Source organism: Hoplias malabaricus, chromosome 5, assembly GCF_029633855.1.
Source record: "Hoplias malabaricus isolate fHopMal1 chromosome 5, fHopMal1.hap1, whole genome shotgun sequence".
NCBI lineage: Eukaryota > Metazoa > Chordata > Actinopteri > Characiformes > Erythrinidae > Hoplias > Hoplias malabaricus.
This window is the reverse complement of record NC_089804.1, coordinates 42,566,511-42,582,056: the sequence shown is the minus strand read 5'-3', so window position 1 is coordinate 42,582,056 and position 15,546 is coordinate 42,566,511. Positions and strand designations below refer to the sequence as shown.

The window sequence follows — 15,546 nt, the reverse complement described above, 5'->3', positions numbered from 1 at the left end:
CTCAAGTCATCGCTTCCTGGACGTTGCCTTGTGCTACTGCTCTACCAAGAGGTGGTAGACATCCTGGGGCAAGCTGCTGCTGAGTCTGGGAATAGTTACATGCTCATGGCCATGAATACACACTTCATGTTCCAGATGATGTCAGAGCCGTGCCAGTTCCTAAGGGTCCCCAATGCCACCTCACCCTCAGAGTGACAGATCAGTGCCGTGGAGTGACTCAGCTGAACGCTTCCCACCCACCGGGACATTGTCAACCACATGCACTTATTCCTGGTCCTGTTGGCGTGTCAGAGGACATAGTGCAGTAGTACTTACCACAGCAGTGCAGATGCTGTGACTTGAGTTGAGGATGCAAACTCTCTATATGGACAGAAGTGCTGGAACATACCTAATAATAATTAAGCTCTGGTGTTTCATTCAATCCTGTTGCCAAGTGTTTAAAATCCAGCACAGACATGCAGTCTGCTTTTAAATATATTTGTGAAAGAATGGGTTTTCTAAAGAGGTCTGAATTTGAGCATGGTATTGTAATAAAATTCCACACAAGTGAATTTGTGGAATTTCTTCCTGCCTTGATATCACATAATCAATTGCTACTTGTGTTACTGAAATGTGGAAACATTTAGGAACCACAGCAACTCAGCCACAAAATGGCAAACCACAAAATTAGTGCAGTGTTGAGGCACACAATAGTCTTTAGTGCTGTGCTGGTTTCAAACCTCCTCTGACACTAACATCAGCACAAAAACTGTGCCAGTTTAAGTTTTTTTATATTACCTGTTTATTCTTAAACTCATAAATATGAGTACAATCTGGAAATAATCGTATTGGGTTTACTACCAAATATGATGTATAATCTATTAGATAATGGGATAATATTGTCCTTTAATCCTTTAATTTAAATTCGTACATGCTCATTAAAATAAAAAAATAACCAATTCCCATATTTGGGCATATGTTAAAAGGCAGAAATGCTGATGACCGATAATGAAATACCTCGAAACAGATACGACTGCCGTAAACACCACTGGAGTTTGCTCTAAATCTCAGCTGCTGGAACTGACTTCATTTGTGGCTTTTTCCCCTGAAAAGGTTAGCCATGGAGGAGCTGCTGAAGCCCTCTTGAAGGCACACAAGTGATTGCTGTATTAATTGCCTTTCTCATTTCTCCACAAGGTCACCCCCCTGTCCACTGCTAGATAAGACAAAGTAATTCTTCTGTACTACACTGGAGCACACCACATCACAAAGTTATTCAGGCTGAACCAACCAGTCAGAGAATAGGAGGGGGCTGCAAAGGGGGGGCGGGTAGTGGGGGAGAGGGAGGATTTGGGCATGAAGTGGCTTCGCTGTTCAAATGTCTTGGCATCTGCAATAATACAGACCTCATTAAAAAGGTAGAGTCTTCGCTGGCCAGTGTAAAAGCCTCTAGTCGGCCGTACAGCCACTAAATAGCTACCAGCAGCACTCAAGCATTTCATGGACAATTCTACAGCAACAGAGAAAAGAAACCCTAGAAATAAACCCCTCATAATAAAGGTTCTTTAATGGTTCTGGGCTGTGTGTGTTGTGGCCTGATGATAAGGCCTTTACTGCTATAGACTGTTTCAGACTATGAAGGTTCTGTAAACACATGCACTTCCTACACTTTATGTTCACTAACTGACAAAGTCTCATTTTGTCAGTTTTCTAACCTAACTGTGTACACACATCCTACTGGCAATGCTTTTCAATGGGAACACACAGAAGCAGCTGTACATGAACATAAGGTCACTATGTCCAATAGCAAGTTTGGGCTACAAGTGTTTGAAAGACTGTACTGGCCTTCAAAAAAGCAAGAGGCTTTCTGACTTTGGTATGAAATTCCTGTCTATTCAAATTTGAATGTGAGAGACTATCACAGGTTCGAAGTGCTGTTCTCAGCTCATCTGATATCTCTCTCTCTCTCTGTGTGTGTGGATGTGTGAGAAAAGCCTAATTCCCACCTGACAAAGGGACAGATTGGACATGTTCTTGGGCCTGCCACAGATAGTGCTGAATACCTTAGAGTCATTTCAGATGTGATGATGGACAACGAAGGTCATTATTCATTCCCCTGGAGGACAAAGTTAAGGACTTTGAGAGAGCGTAGAAGATGAACATGGAGCACTGCAGACTGCCTTCTTTTAGGTTTAAGTTTAAGAAATGTATAATGCTAATAGCAAACTAAATTCATGTAATAATTCTGGGGTCATTCCTATATCTCTATATCCAGAGATAAGGAATCTCTGAATTTGGATAAAAGAGTGGAAATTTCAAAACTCAGTAAGTTAGGTCTTCCATTCACGTTTTGCTACATGCAGCTAAAACTGCTGCAAACTGAACTGGTTTTAGAAGTCTGTCAAACTCACCAAAATGCCCATATGTACCAGCCAGCTTTGTCCAGTCTGGTAGGTGAGTAGCTCTGGCAGTTTTAGAGTACACTTTATTTAGCTAGTGTTGATATAGACTTAGGCCCTGCACACAGGGATCTGGATATTTTAAAAACAAAAGTTTTACTCTGCTTTTTGGCCTCCAATGCAAATCAAAACAGGTTTATCTGTGTTCGCGTGGACGAGAAAAATGCAGCATTTCAGAAACACTGACGTCACACATCATGTCTGCCTCTAACTGCAATTCAAACAGCTCCTTAGTCGCTATATAGTGATTTACATAAATCATAAATCTACACGGTATACATGCACATAGCACTAGATTTCAGATTCCCACACATGAATGAAATATATAATTCACTGTTAAGTACATTCAGTCATTTCCTGACTTGTGTAGTGCACTACATATGGCATACACACGTTGGTAGGTAGGTTGGAGCTGCAAAAGTGTCTGTAGGTGTGAGTGTGTGAGTGAATGTGTGTGTGTGTCGCCCTGTGAAGGACTGGCGCCCCCTCCAGGGTGTATTCCCGCCTTGTGCCCAATGATTCCAGGTAGGCTCTGGACTCACCACGCCCCTGAACTGGATAAGGGCTACAGACAATGAATGAATGAATGTTTTTATCTCTTGCTCCACGGTGTTTTGATGTCTCGCTTTAAGAAATACTATGCCCTCTACTGGACTGGCATGATAACGCAACTGTTCAAAAACAGGAGGATGATCTCAATTTTTAAAAATATCCGGATCCATGTGGCAGGACTTTATTGTGATGTAATTTCACATACAAACATGCGTATTCATAGTGTCACTGATAAACAACCTAGGATCTAGTGAAACTAATGTAAATGCAGGACAAAACATATGACAAGAAGGCTACCACTTAGAGGTCTCTGCAGGCAAAAAACACCCCAGTAGTGCAGTAAAACAAAGAAGGACTGAACATGGAATAAAATCTTAAATATTGGTCAACGCTTCTGCCATAGAGTCATGGTTTTTATCTCAGTCTGTTTAGCTGCTTAGCTCTCAAACAAAAGGCATGCTCAGAGAAATGACAGTTTCAGAGTTTACTGCAGGTCACTCTCACTCTTCTTTAGATTCTGATCAAACAGGGAGCAGATATTATATTAATAAAGTTAAAGGATTAGTCTTTACTTAGAAACCTGTGCCATGAAACACGGGCTAACTGAGGAGGTCTAACCTTCCACTTTAGCACAATTAGCTCCTAGCTCCAGTACACGATAAACAAGCAAATTCAGACACTACACACCGTGGCTGATCGAGTACATCTGTGAGAAGATCAAACGTGTGTCGATGTGAATTTTCCTCAAAACACAGTTTAAACAGGAAGGCCAAAGAGTTTGTAAATGACTGATTTAAAGTATACACAGTCTGGGGGCACTGCTCATGTTGAATAAAAACATGTTTGTGCTGAAGGACATACTGTAATTTACTGCATGACCTCAGATATTTTATTTAAAGTTTGCTCTATTTTGAAGGTCATTTATTTGAACAATTGCAGTTATTTCTCAGCCAGTGAGACGTCTGAATGGCACACGGGCCAGAAGCGACACACACGGCCCCTTTCCCCCAGTTTAACAAGGTGTTCAATGTCAGCAGTTCTCCATACTGAAATATTATTTAGGTCTCTGCTGACAAAACCATTTCCTGGTCCACCCACATTTGCCTTGGCAGCACTATCCAGGAATCAGAGGCTCGTAACAACTACAGACACAGGTGGGACAAGGCAAGATCCAGTTGCTGCTTAATTCTGGGAAAGTTCCAACTGTCTTACTTCCTCTCACAGTTTCTTCCATTTCTCAACTACTCACCAATGGGAGGATGCCAGCAACCATTGTTCGCAGCATATGGCTTACATTCCGAATAGCGACTTAAGATGTGCAGGATTATCCCATGTTCTAGTCAGATGCAGGAAAGGAAAACCAATGATTCATTCATTACCTTTAGCCCTTATCCAGTTCAGGGTCGCGGTGGGTCCAGAGCCTACCTGGAATCATTGGGCACAAAGCGGGAACACACCCTGGAGGGGGCGCCAGTCCTTCACAGGACAACACACACACTCACACATTCACTCACACACTCACACCTACAGACACTTTTGATTCTCTCTGGAGCACCCGGAGGAAACCCACGCAGACACAGAGAGAACACACCACACTCCTCACAGACAGTCACCTGGAGGAAACCCACACAGACAAAGGGAGAACACACCACACTCCTCACAGACAGTCACCCGGAGGATTTTAGACAGCAAACAGAGCTCCAAACACTGAAAAGCATGAATCAAGATGTGGATATTGCCATGTTCCTGCTCCATAGGGGGGTAATATTGAATTATCTTTGCTGTAAATGCAACTGAATCTAAATTAGAGAGAGCGCTAACTTCATGAAAGTTAACACAGACTGAAAGGGCTACAAAACTAAACAACTCAAGTTACAAGTGAGTTTCTGTTGTAATTCAAACAGTGAGTCGTTTTTCCCTCCTCAAACGTACTGTTCCACATTAGAAGATGCAGTGCTTCTGAATGTAAACAGATCAGAGAAAAGCTATCCCCACAGTTTTATACCTTTCCCCTTTAAGTGAGCACTAGGTTTATGATGAAAGACTTATTCTGTACTTTGCTAGTCTTCTTACTTGGTGAGTAAAAATAATTATTGGGTATTGTATTTATGCTGTGGTTATTCTCTATTTTTCGTTCTAGATCACAGCACTGGCCCCTGATCTCACAGTGTTTGAGCTCAAGGGTATTTTAGACTCAGATGGAATACAGACTCCAACCAAACAAGATATGAGCATCTGCTAAACGCTACACATGAAATGTAAAGTGTAGTGCTATACATTTGTAATGATAATGATTTAAATGACAAATACATTCAACTGTTTTCAGAAACCAGGGGTCTCCAAACTTTTTATTTATTTTTAAAGAGTTTCCAGCTGTAGTAAGAGGATGAAGTCACACTTTTAGAGTTGATTAGGGCTCACGAATACATCAGAAATCATTTTTCATTTCTTTGCTCTAAGTCTGGTTAAATATTTTTAAGTCGTCTGATCTGCTCTTCCTCTGCTACATCTCACACTGTACTTTGTTAAAATATTTGCCTTTTTTTTTTGCTTGTACAGAAGGATATGAAGTGTGTGAAAAGTGCTAGATAAATAACGTGTTTTATTATTGCGTTCCTGCGTTCTCCCTTCTGTCTGAGACACGAATGAATGTTGAAATGCCGCGTTTCTTTGCAGACAGATTAGCTCTCGATCCCGAGTTTAGGGCACAGTTACATGTTCTCAGAGCTGCTAGATGGATGCCCCTCAGCCCTGTAGCATTTGCTCCTGTAATAACGTGATTTTCCCAAGAGGTTCTTCCCATTCAAGCTTGGCCCAGACCCTTTATCAGCTCCAGTGGGAGACAGTGATAAATTGGAGGATTAAAAAAAAAAAGTTGTATTAGAGAAGAAACCTCACTTGAAGTTTCCACTCAAACACAATCACAAACCTCAGGCGCAGCAGACTGTAGAGTGATATCTGACAATACCTGCATGTGATTATACGATGTTGTATATACACATTATCCGGACGTTCATAGACATCCCATATAAACTATTCTTAGCGGACATTTAAGTGCCCCTACTGTAGTATAATCTCACCAGAAAAGCATGAGACACTGGAACAGCTGCATATGAACATCGCGGTGCTATATGCACTGAACTCAGCTGCACAGCACTGGAACGCTATTCTCAGTAGTGAGGAAGCACCATGCAATACCTCTGGGATGAGCTGGAGCGGTGTTTGTGATCCAGAAATAATCGTTGAACACCAGTGCCTGACCTCAGTAAGTCTCCCATGGGTTAAGGCCAGGAAGAAATGTTACTAGTCCACATGTTAAACTTGAATAAATGCCATATTTATGTTTGTTCTCTTATAGTTGCTCTTTGTGGTTCTACAACAACATCTGTCCTGCATTTTTTGTTAGTCTTCTCTTACCCTGTCATTCAATTTCAGGATCCTCACAGGACCACAGCAGTTGGGGGTTTAAATTGGTGGATTATTTCCAGTCCACGCAGGGACCATGAGGGAATAACTGAGTGATGCTGAGTGCAGAGTTAAAATAGAATCCTTAGCTTTATTAGATACCTACAGATCAATCCCTAATCACAGTGAAATACAAGGGATCCACATTGTGTACATCTATCTTTATATTCATTCATTCATTGTCTGTAGCCATTATCCGGTGGGTCCTACCTGGAATCACTGGGCGCAAGGCGGGAATACACCCTGGAGGGGGCGCCAGTCCTTCACAGGGCAACACACACACACACACATTCACATCCTCTATCTTTATATAAGCAAATAAATTAAAACCACAACGAACTTCAGCTTACCTTCATCAACACAGCAGCAGGCTCTTGATGAATTATGCTTCACGAAGTAACACGATAAAGCTTTGTTTCTGTGGAGACTGGAGCTAGTTTCTACCAATGTTCCAGTGACTAAAAATATACTTTAAATAAAAAACCTGCTGTTTAGGAATGTTCGAGACTGATAAAACTTGTTCTAGACTCTTGCAGCTGCTTAAACACGGCACTAACTGCTGAGAATTAGTATGTTTCTCCTGTTTTTGAATATAAACAGGTGTGTTTTCATGAAGCAACCATCAAGCTAACACCTCAACCTGTCTTGAACGATCGGTCAGACCCCGCCCACTTGCGTCAGCGAACCAATCAGGTGATCAATAGCTAGTCAAGTTTGACTGACATATCTAACGGCCAGTTATTTATTATTATTAAGCGAAGATTTACAAACATTTGTCATATATGTCGTCTTATTATTATTGTTACTTTATTTATTTATTTGTAATAGCAAAAACATCAAGTTTAAAATGTAAGTCTATTAAGGGGGTAAGGCTAATGTAATTCTGACTTTGTTTTTGAGGCACAGGGGTGGAGGTCCTGACCCCTGAAGTACAGGCTGAACTAAGGCTAACAGGAGCCTTCAGTGTCTTCCTCAGTGTCCCTCAGACAGGAGGGCGGTCATTAACGCAAAGAAAGTGGATCCAAAGAGGTCAGCTGTATATTTCTGCTGATCAGTGTATACCTCTCCATTTTGCAACAGTTTACCAGTGTCTGCATTAAATATATTACATTATTAATTATTATTAAATAAAATAAAAATCTGATACATGGGCATTCACTGGTCATTTGTACACTTTCACTGCGTCCATTTTGACCCCTGGTTCCCATCACTACTGTTGTAAAGAAATCTGACTCATTAACTTCCTCTACACTGGAGTATTTCATGTCACAACACACTGAAAAAAAAGATTGAAATCTCAACCATTAAATTATGTAGAATTTTTAACTGTCCATGCCCTTTAAGGCCTTTAAGATGCTTTCATATTTATATGCAGTGACATTATAGTACATTTGAAATGTATTGACTCTCTTTTAGATTGTTCTATGCTTGTATTTTTTCCCATTGTTAAATAAAAGAATGACAACAGGTGTGTGTGTGTGTGTGTGTGTGTAATGAGTGGAGCAGGGACAGGGAGCCAGGTTCTCGGGTTACGCTGGCAATGGTTCCGTTATGATCTAAACACATTAGGCCTCCCAGCAGCCCTTTAAATCTGTGTGAAATGAGATGGATGAAGAGAAGATTTTGGTGTAAAATAAACACTTGAAAATCACACAAAACTCTCTTGTTCCTCTTGTTCCTCGCTTTCGTCTACAACAGCCTATTCAACACAGGCGTCCATCCACGATGACAAGACAACTCTATGGATCTGAAATGATGTGCGGAAATGAGGAGAAGAAAAATGGGGAAAAATACATTTGCAAGTCAAAAAAGTAGCTGCATTCTTCAAACAATGACCTGACCACCCCAGAGCCCAGACGTCATGATCACTAATATGTGTTTAGGATTATTTGGATTGGGAGAAGCAGAAAATACAACTTTTAAGACAGAATCTAATAATATCCCTGTAGGTTTTATTGAACAATATAAAGTCAGAATAGTAGTAATGATAATGGCAAATGGATAATGGAAAGTATGGCACTTTTCCACTGGCACCTACTCTACTTGACTCCGCACAGCTCTACTTGGCTCCTGGTACCTGCTTGACCTTCCTCTATAACCCCACCCTCCACATCACAAATGTAGCTGGTGACATTGCAAAACACTGTCTCTGATGGACAGCACAGAACTTGGAAACCACAACAATGGCAGTGGTAACCTTAAGCATTGTTTACCCCTGAACGTTGCTGTAGCAAGTACCAGATTAAAAAAGTAAAAAAGAGCAGAGTAGAGCCTAGAAGAGTTGAGTAGATACCATACAGTGGAAAAGCACCATATCTGTTCACCCAGTGAGAGTGAGGCCAGTTACGCTCTCCTGGACTAGTCACAGGTGGCTGTGAATCACCATGTACCAAACTCAAGAGTCCAAAATGCTCCAACTCCCCGACACATACCTACTCTGTTGCAGCTTAATCGTAGCACCCTCACCTCCATCTGAACACCCAGAACCTGCCTGCCTCCAATGATCTGCAACAGATCTTCACCAAACTGTGCAAATACTTGCTCCAATCCAGGCCGTTCAGGGACCTGAAAGCTGAAAGGCTGTTGGAAATGAACTTGCTCCCCTGCTTCCAGAATCAATACCCAGCTCTCCAGCCAGTCGGGCTGGCCAGGGCCTCCGATCATCCAGACCAATGCTAATTTGATTTACCTGCAACAGTCACACTGCAATGTACCAAGTTTCTCACACAGTGGGACGTTTCAAATGAAGCGTGGATAAATATTGGAGGAGACGAATATCTCCAAGTGTTTAAGATGAGCTGGAGATCGGGCCAAAATAAGAGGGCCAGTTAGCCCTGAGAAAATGTTTACATGTGGCAGGCCTCCGTGAGGGGCTGCTACATCCTACAAGGCCGCAGTCTGTGTCCGCTGTTTGCCCAAGGAGCCGTGAGTCAGCACGGGTTAAACGGCAGTCTGTTTTCACACCAGCTGCCAAGGCTTCCTTTGACATTCAGCACAAATGCACAAAAATTCAGACAGCTGTTTCACAAGAGGACTCGAGAAACTGAACCACGGATTAAGACATCCCTGATTAAAGGACGAAAACTGTAAATAAATCAAATTACTTCAGCGTCACTGTCGCATGTTCAAGACTGACTCATGGGCAAGGCTTTTACTGAACATCTGGGGACCCTAAGTGACTTGCTACATGGGAACCAAGGCCAGTTTGAGTCGGTTTTCATGCCAGAAAAGTAGAGGAATGAATGGCTTATTTTACCAAAGAGACAATACGAATAAACCTCATATGCACATACTGAGACCGTACACATATACTTTACCACTCAAGTAACATCAGTTATTCTTTTTGATTTATTCATATATATCTATGTGCCTTGTTTTATGAATGTAATTATTTTACAGTACATCTTAGTGACCTTAGATTATTAGCACTGCCACTTTTGTTAGAGAGAGAGATAGAACATTTGCATTCACATTTTTAACGTATTAAAAATATCAGCAGGTAGTGTCACAGTCACACAGTTCCAGGGCTCTGGGGTTTTGGGTTCGAGTCCCACTCCTGGTGCCACAGTGTCGCCCCCTATAATATAAAATATATATATATAAACATGGAAAGGTGTCAGAGAAAATATGCAAGGGCAAAGATACATTGTTCAAGAAGGTATTCCTTTTAATTATAATTGTGCACTATGTAGTGAGTAATATACGGAATAGTGAATAGGGCCACAAGGCAAGACTCCACCCAAGCGTTGAACCCAGGCCTCCATGGCACTGGAGTGCCCCCATCGCACCATTTTGCTGCTTGCAAAAAATATACACTGTAAGAATTCCAGTAGTAATGTATAACCTAAATGCTCAATAGTGCAGTTAAGTCTACACCATACAGTTGTGGTTTGAGCTGACTCACATTATAGGTACCAAAACCTTCCTCTCACCACGACTGTACATTGCTCTACAGGTACATGTGGCATTGGGTTACCGAGCTCCATTACACATGGCCTGGTGTGCAGTGGTAGGTACTGTAAATACTGCGTATGCCACGTTTCGAGCACGGTGAGATGCTCATGAATGTGCCGTTGGGAAAGGCCCAGCGGCTGCATAGCAGCTTAGCCATAAAACAGCTGGGTGTATCTTTCTGTATACTTCCCTCTCTGCTAATGACAGACACTGCAGCAGCTCCCTGCCAGGAAATGTCTCAGCAGTCCATGCAGAGGGGTTGAAAAAAAACTCACAGCAGATTGTGAAACCCACCCACCGAGATGTTTTTTTTTTGTGCCGTTTTCATGCCATGTTCTCTGAAAGACACTCGAGATGCTCTTGAGCCTCCGGTTCATGGGTAGAGTTCAGCTGACTCCCCAAGGATTTATGCTTCCATGGTGATGCCTAGCCATCGCATTCACTCGATCAGGGAGAATGTGGAAGAATCTGTGCGACAAAAGACAAATGTCAGCGAGTGCTAGTGGCTTATGAGACATTTAGCCACTGCTTTTGTGGAATCCTCCGCGTGGTAGGACTAGACTACATACTCCTCTGGACACTTTGCAACATGTTTACAACAGGATCTGCATAAATGGAATTCTTTATAGACGCGTGTACATGCTTCAGAATTCTTTCTGAACATCTGTGTTTTTCTCATAAACACAAGCTCAGCGTTCTGCTGCATTGTCCAACGCTTTCTGCCCACCTCGTTTCCTTGTGGCAGGTTCATTATAAAAGGATGGTATCTGCTCCATCTTTTATTTTATTTTTCCTTTTTTAATTTCTCTCTCTCTCTCTCTCTCTCTCTCCTTTTTCCCTCAGACATGCCTTTGATTAAATAAGAAGCCAGGGGGGTGGATGTGGCTGTTAATTGTGGGCGGCTGTGGCTGGAGCTGAATCAACACGGCGCAGGGGTCATTAGAGCCCACCGAGTCCACTCGGCTCTGTTTGTCAAAAGCCCACTCCCGGCTGCCCCCCACATCTGTTGTGCAAATTCTGCCTTTAATTTAACTTTGCCCCAGTGCTTGGTTGCTGCAATCCGCTGGAAATAATCTCCCCCCTTCATCTTCCGAGCCGCCATTATCCTCCTCGCTCTTTCATTGTGCGAGCCATTGTCTGACCACCAAACTTCAATTAAAACCAGAGGAATATATCTGGGCGTTCATCAATTGATTCATTATTCTGCAATCCGTCTCCCAGCGAGGATATTTGGAAAGGTTGATTAATCTTTCTGTCAGGCATCTATAAAGATGTATGATGATTACATTAAAAAAAAAAAAAATCACCACAAAGAAGCATCATGGCTAAGGACCAGAAGCGCAGCCAGCTAGCCGTCGCCGAGTACCACTCCTTTTCAGTCTGAAGTGGCTAATGTGAGTGGATGAGAGGAAAAAACACAGCTCAATAGCTCATTAACATCTTTGATTACAGTTTTCCAGCGCAGCTCACACAATTAGCATCATCGCATCTTTCCCTCTTCCTCTATCCCACTTCTAGCCCAGTGTTTGAGCGCTAACAATGCTCTGCGCGCGAGGCCGGTGGGCTTGTGCTGCAGCAGGGGTGTTGCTGATTTCAAAGAGTGCAACATGTGTTTCTCATGAAGGCCTCCATGCAAGACTGCTGTGGGACCACAGAGCTGAAAAACAAGCGGGCGGGGGGTTGGGGCTGTAGGGTGTGGTATTATTGCAAAAGGTACCAGGACTGGTATGTCTCGTCTGCGCCAGAGGGCACTGCCTAATTACTCCGTGGATTGAAATGCCCAGGCACACAGCCATATTTACTGGGGGTGTTTTTTTTCACTGTTGAAAATTCACAGTCATCACTTTGTCCGATCCGTCACATGCTTGAAGCTGAGACCCAAACCAACAAGAACATTCCTGGCTTTCTTCACAGATTAGGTTTGAAAGCTTGAGACGTCAACGTCAATAAATAGCTGCACGTAAGGGTTTGAGGGCACCACTGGTTAAATGACATATGAATCGAATTTAAAAATAAGTAAATCAAATTATATACACACTAAGAGTTTTATTTATGTATATGAGTAATGCCCCCGCCCCTCCCCCCTCCCACCTCCCACACATCCTTTCACCCTGTTTCCCAGTGGTCAGAACACTCACAGGACCCCCAGGGTACAGGTGTGTTTGGTTTGGTGGATCGCTCTGTGACGCTGAGATGGTGGTGGTGCTGATACAAGTGGATCAGACACATCAGTGCTGCTCGAGTTGTTCCAGTGTTTCCGGAGCACCTGGAGGAAACCCACACAGACACAAAGGTAACACACCAAACTCCACAAAGACAGTGACCTAAGGTGGGTACTGAACACTCCCTGCAGCGCCACCGTGGGGCCCCTGGTTTAATATTAAACCCATATCCATTGACTCCAATAAGAAGTGATTCCAAACTTTTGAAAACTTTGCTTTTTAGAGAAATGCCGTTTTTGTGATTCTTTATTTAAACGGCGCATTATTTTGAGTTATAACCCAAACTGGGGCGCTTTCCCAGGGCAGCGTTCCAGACCTTTACACTGCAGCGTCCAGCAGGCTTTTGCTTCCGAGACAGGAGTATCACATCAAACCAAACACACCAAGACACCAGGATTTTTTTTTTTAAATCTTTAGTTTTATATTTAGGGTTTGGGCTTTTTTTTAATCTGAAGAAAGCTTTGGGAAGTTTGTGCAATGCTGTGGTTCGAATACTTTTGGCTGCCAAAGGTGGTCTGCAAAGACAGGAATTCTTGTACTTACTCCAGGCTTGTTGGCTTGGGGATTTGGAGTAGTTACACACAGCGAGCGCTGAAAAACAACATTATATATGATCAGTTGGACGGGGTGCACTTGATTTGGTGTTGGTTCTCTCTCTCTCTCTCTCATTCTCATTCCCTCTCTCTCTCATTCTCTCTCTCTCTCTCTCTCATTCTCATTCCCTCTCCCTCTCTCATTCTCATTCCCTCTCTCTGTCTCTCTCTCTCTCTCTTTCACTCTCTTTTTTATTCTCTCTCATTCTCATTCCCTCTCTCCTTCTCTCTCTCTCTCATTCTCACTCTCTCGCTCTCTCTCTTTCTTGCTCTCTCTCTTTCTCATTCTCTCTCTCTCTCTCTTGCTCTCTTTCTCATTCTCTCTCTCTCGCTCTCTCTCTAATTCTCACTCTATCTCTCTCTCTCATTCTCACTCTCTATCTCTCTCTCTCTCTCTCATTCGCACTCTCTATCTCTCTCTCTATCTCTCTCTCTCTCATTTACACACAAAACTGTTGTTCTCCTGGACAAATGACACTATTTGCTGGTTTCTAAGTGATAAATAAACTGTATCACCCCAAATATGTGAACACCTGCTCATCCAGCATTTCTCCTGAAATCAAGGTTCTCTTTTTACTGCAGCAGCCTCCAGTTTATTGTCATTGTTTCCTGGGAGTCTTTACACCTCTCTAGTCGACAAAAGTGTTCTATACGGCTCCCAACATAGTTCTTCGATCTTCAATCTTTTCTTAAACAGCTATGTGTCAATCTGAAGAACCCCTTCATGATGAAAAAGAACCTTTTAAAACCTTGCAGACGTTCCCTGAAATGTTCAGGGTTCTATATAGAACCATTTCTTTACTGAAGAACCCTTATAGAACCATCATTTTTAAGTGTGTGCTTTAAATAATCATAATAATAATAATACATTTAATTTACATAGCGCCTTTCACAAACCCAAAGAACCTCCTTGTGCCCAATGATTCCGGGGCGGCTCCGGACCCACCCCAACCCTGAACTGGATAAACGCTTACAGACGATGACGATGAAGACTTCACAGAACCATCCACTGAACGGCTCTCGACGTCCATGAAAGACCCTGTTATGGCAGTGATCCTTAGACCCATATTTACATATTCACCACGCAGAGGACAAACAAACAGACGGCTCCTCTGGAGGGAACAGGACTGTCAGCTGACACCAGCACGTTTGAGTGACTTTAAATTCCCACGTAAATATCCCGAACTGCACGTTATGACACCGTCCTCAACACTCGGCCATGACTTTATTCGCTGTGTGAAGGACTGGTGCTTTTGCCCAAACGGAGTTGGATTACACATTCCAGGATTGAAACTCAACAAAGGAGAAAAGAGTAGCCTTCAAATTTGACTCATTCTCGGACTATTCCGAAGCCCAGGAGGACCGCCGCTGCCCACCGGTCTTATCAGCCCTCCGAAAATCTCAGCACAGCACAGCTATTTGATATTTGTTGTTTCTGTCTCGAGTGCAAAGTTAATCTGTAACACATTTATGGTCTGGCATGCCATGACTGGATGCATTGTAGGTTGTGTGGGCATGTGTCCAGTGTATGTGTGTGTGTGTGTGTGTGTCTGTGTTCATATATATATATGTGTGTGTGTGTGTGTGTGGTGTATGTTTTCAAGCTAAATTGTACATACCCTAAAAATAATAAACGAGACTGTATATATTCTATGTACCTTAATGTATATAGTTCTAAATTGTAAAAAACCAGCCGTTTCTGTCAGTGGTCTATTGTCAGCTGTGAGAGGAAAGTGTGTCTGAAGCTATAAGAGATCTGTACATATCATCACTTTGTCCATTTTTATTTTACATCACTTGAACTCAGCAGCTGTCCTTCACACTGTAAATGACTTCCACTGAAATGGAGGATTTTTCCATGAGGAGTGTGGTGTGTTCTCCCTGTGTCTGCGTGGGTTTCCTCCGGGTGACTGTCTGTGAGGAGCGTGGTGTGTTCTCCCTGTGTCTGCGTGGGTTTCCTCCGGGTGACTGTCTGTGAGGAGTGTGGTGTGTTCTCCCTGTGTCTGCGTGGGTTTCCTCCGAGTGACTGTCTGTGAGGAGCGTGGTGTGTTCTCCCTGTGTCTGTGTGGGTTTCCTCCGGGTGACTGTCTGTGAGGAGCGTGGTGTGTTCTCCGTGTCTGCGTGGGTTTCCTCCGGGTGACTGTCTGTGAGGAGCGTGGTGTGTTCTCCCTGTGTCTGCGTGGGTTTCCTCCGGGTGACTGTCTGTGAGGAGCGTGGTGTGTTCTCCCTGTGTCTGCGTGGGTTTCCTCCGGGTGACTGTCTGTGAGGAGCGTGGTGTGTTCTCCCTGTGTCTGCGTGGGTTTCCTCCGGGTGACTGTCTGT

At 43.1% G+C, this 15,546-nt stretch overlaps 1 long non-coding RNA gene across 3 annotated transcripts in view; it reads right to left on the bottom strand.

Moving 5' to 3' along the window:
- LOC136697778 (uncharacterized) overlaps positions 1-7,110 on the bottom strand; it is an 85,144-nt gene extending 78,034 nt beyond the window's left edge. For all 3 annotated transcript variants that reach the window (XR_010802748.1, XR_010802749.1, XR_010802747.1), the window contains exon 1: positions 6,806-7,110. This is a non-coding gene — a long non-coding RNA (uncharacterized lncRNA). The remainder of the gene's footprint in view (positions 1-6,805) is intronic.
- Between the last annotated feature and the right edge of the window lie 8,436 nt (positions 7,111-15,546).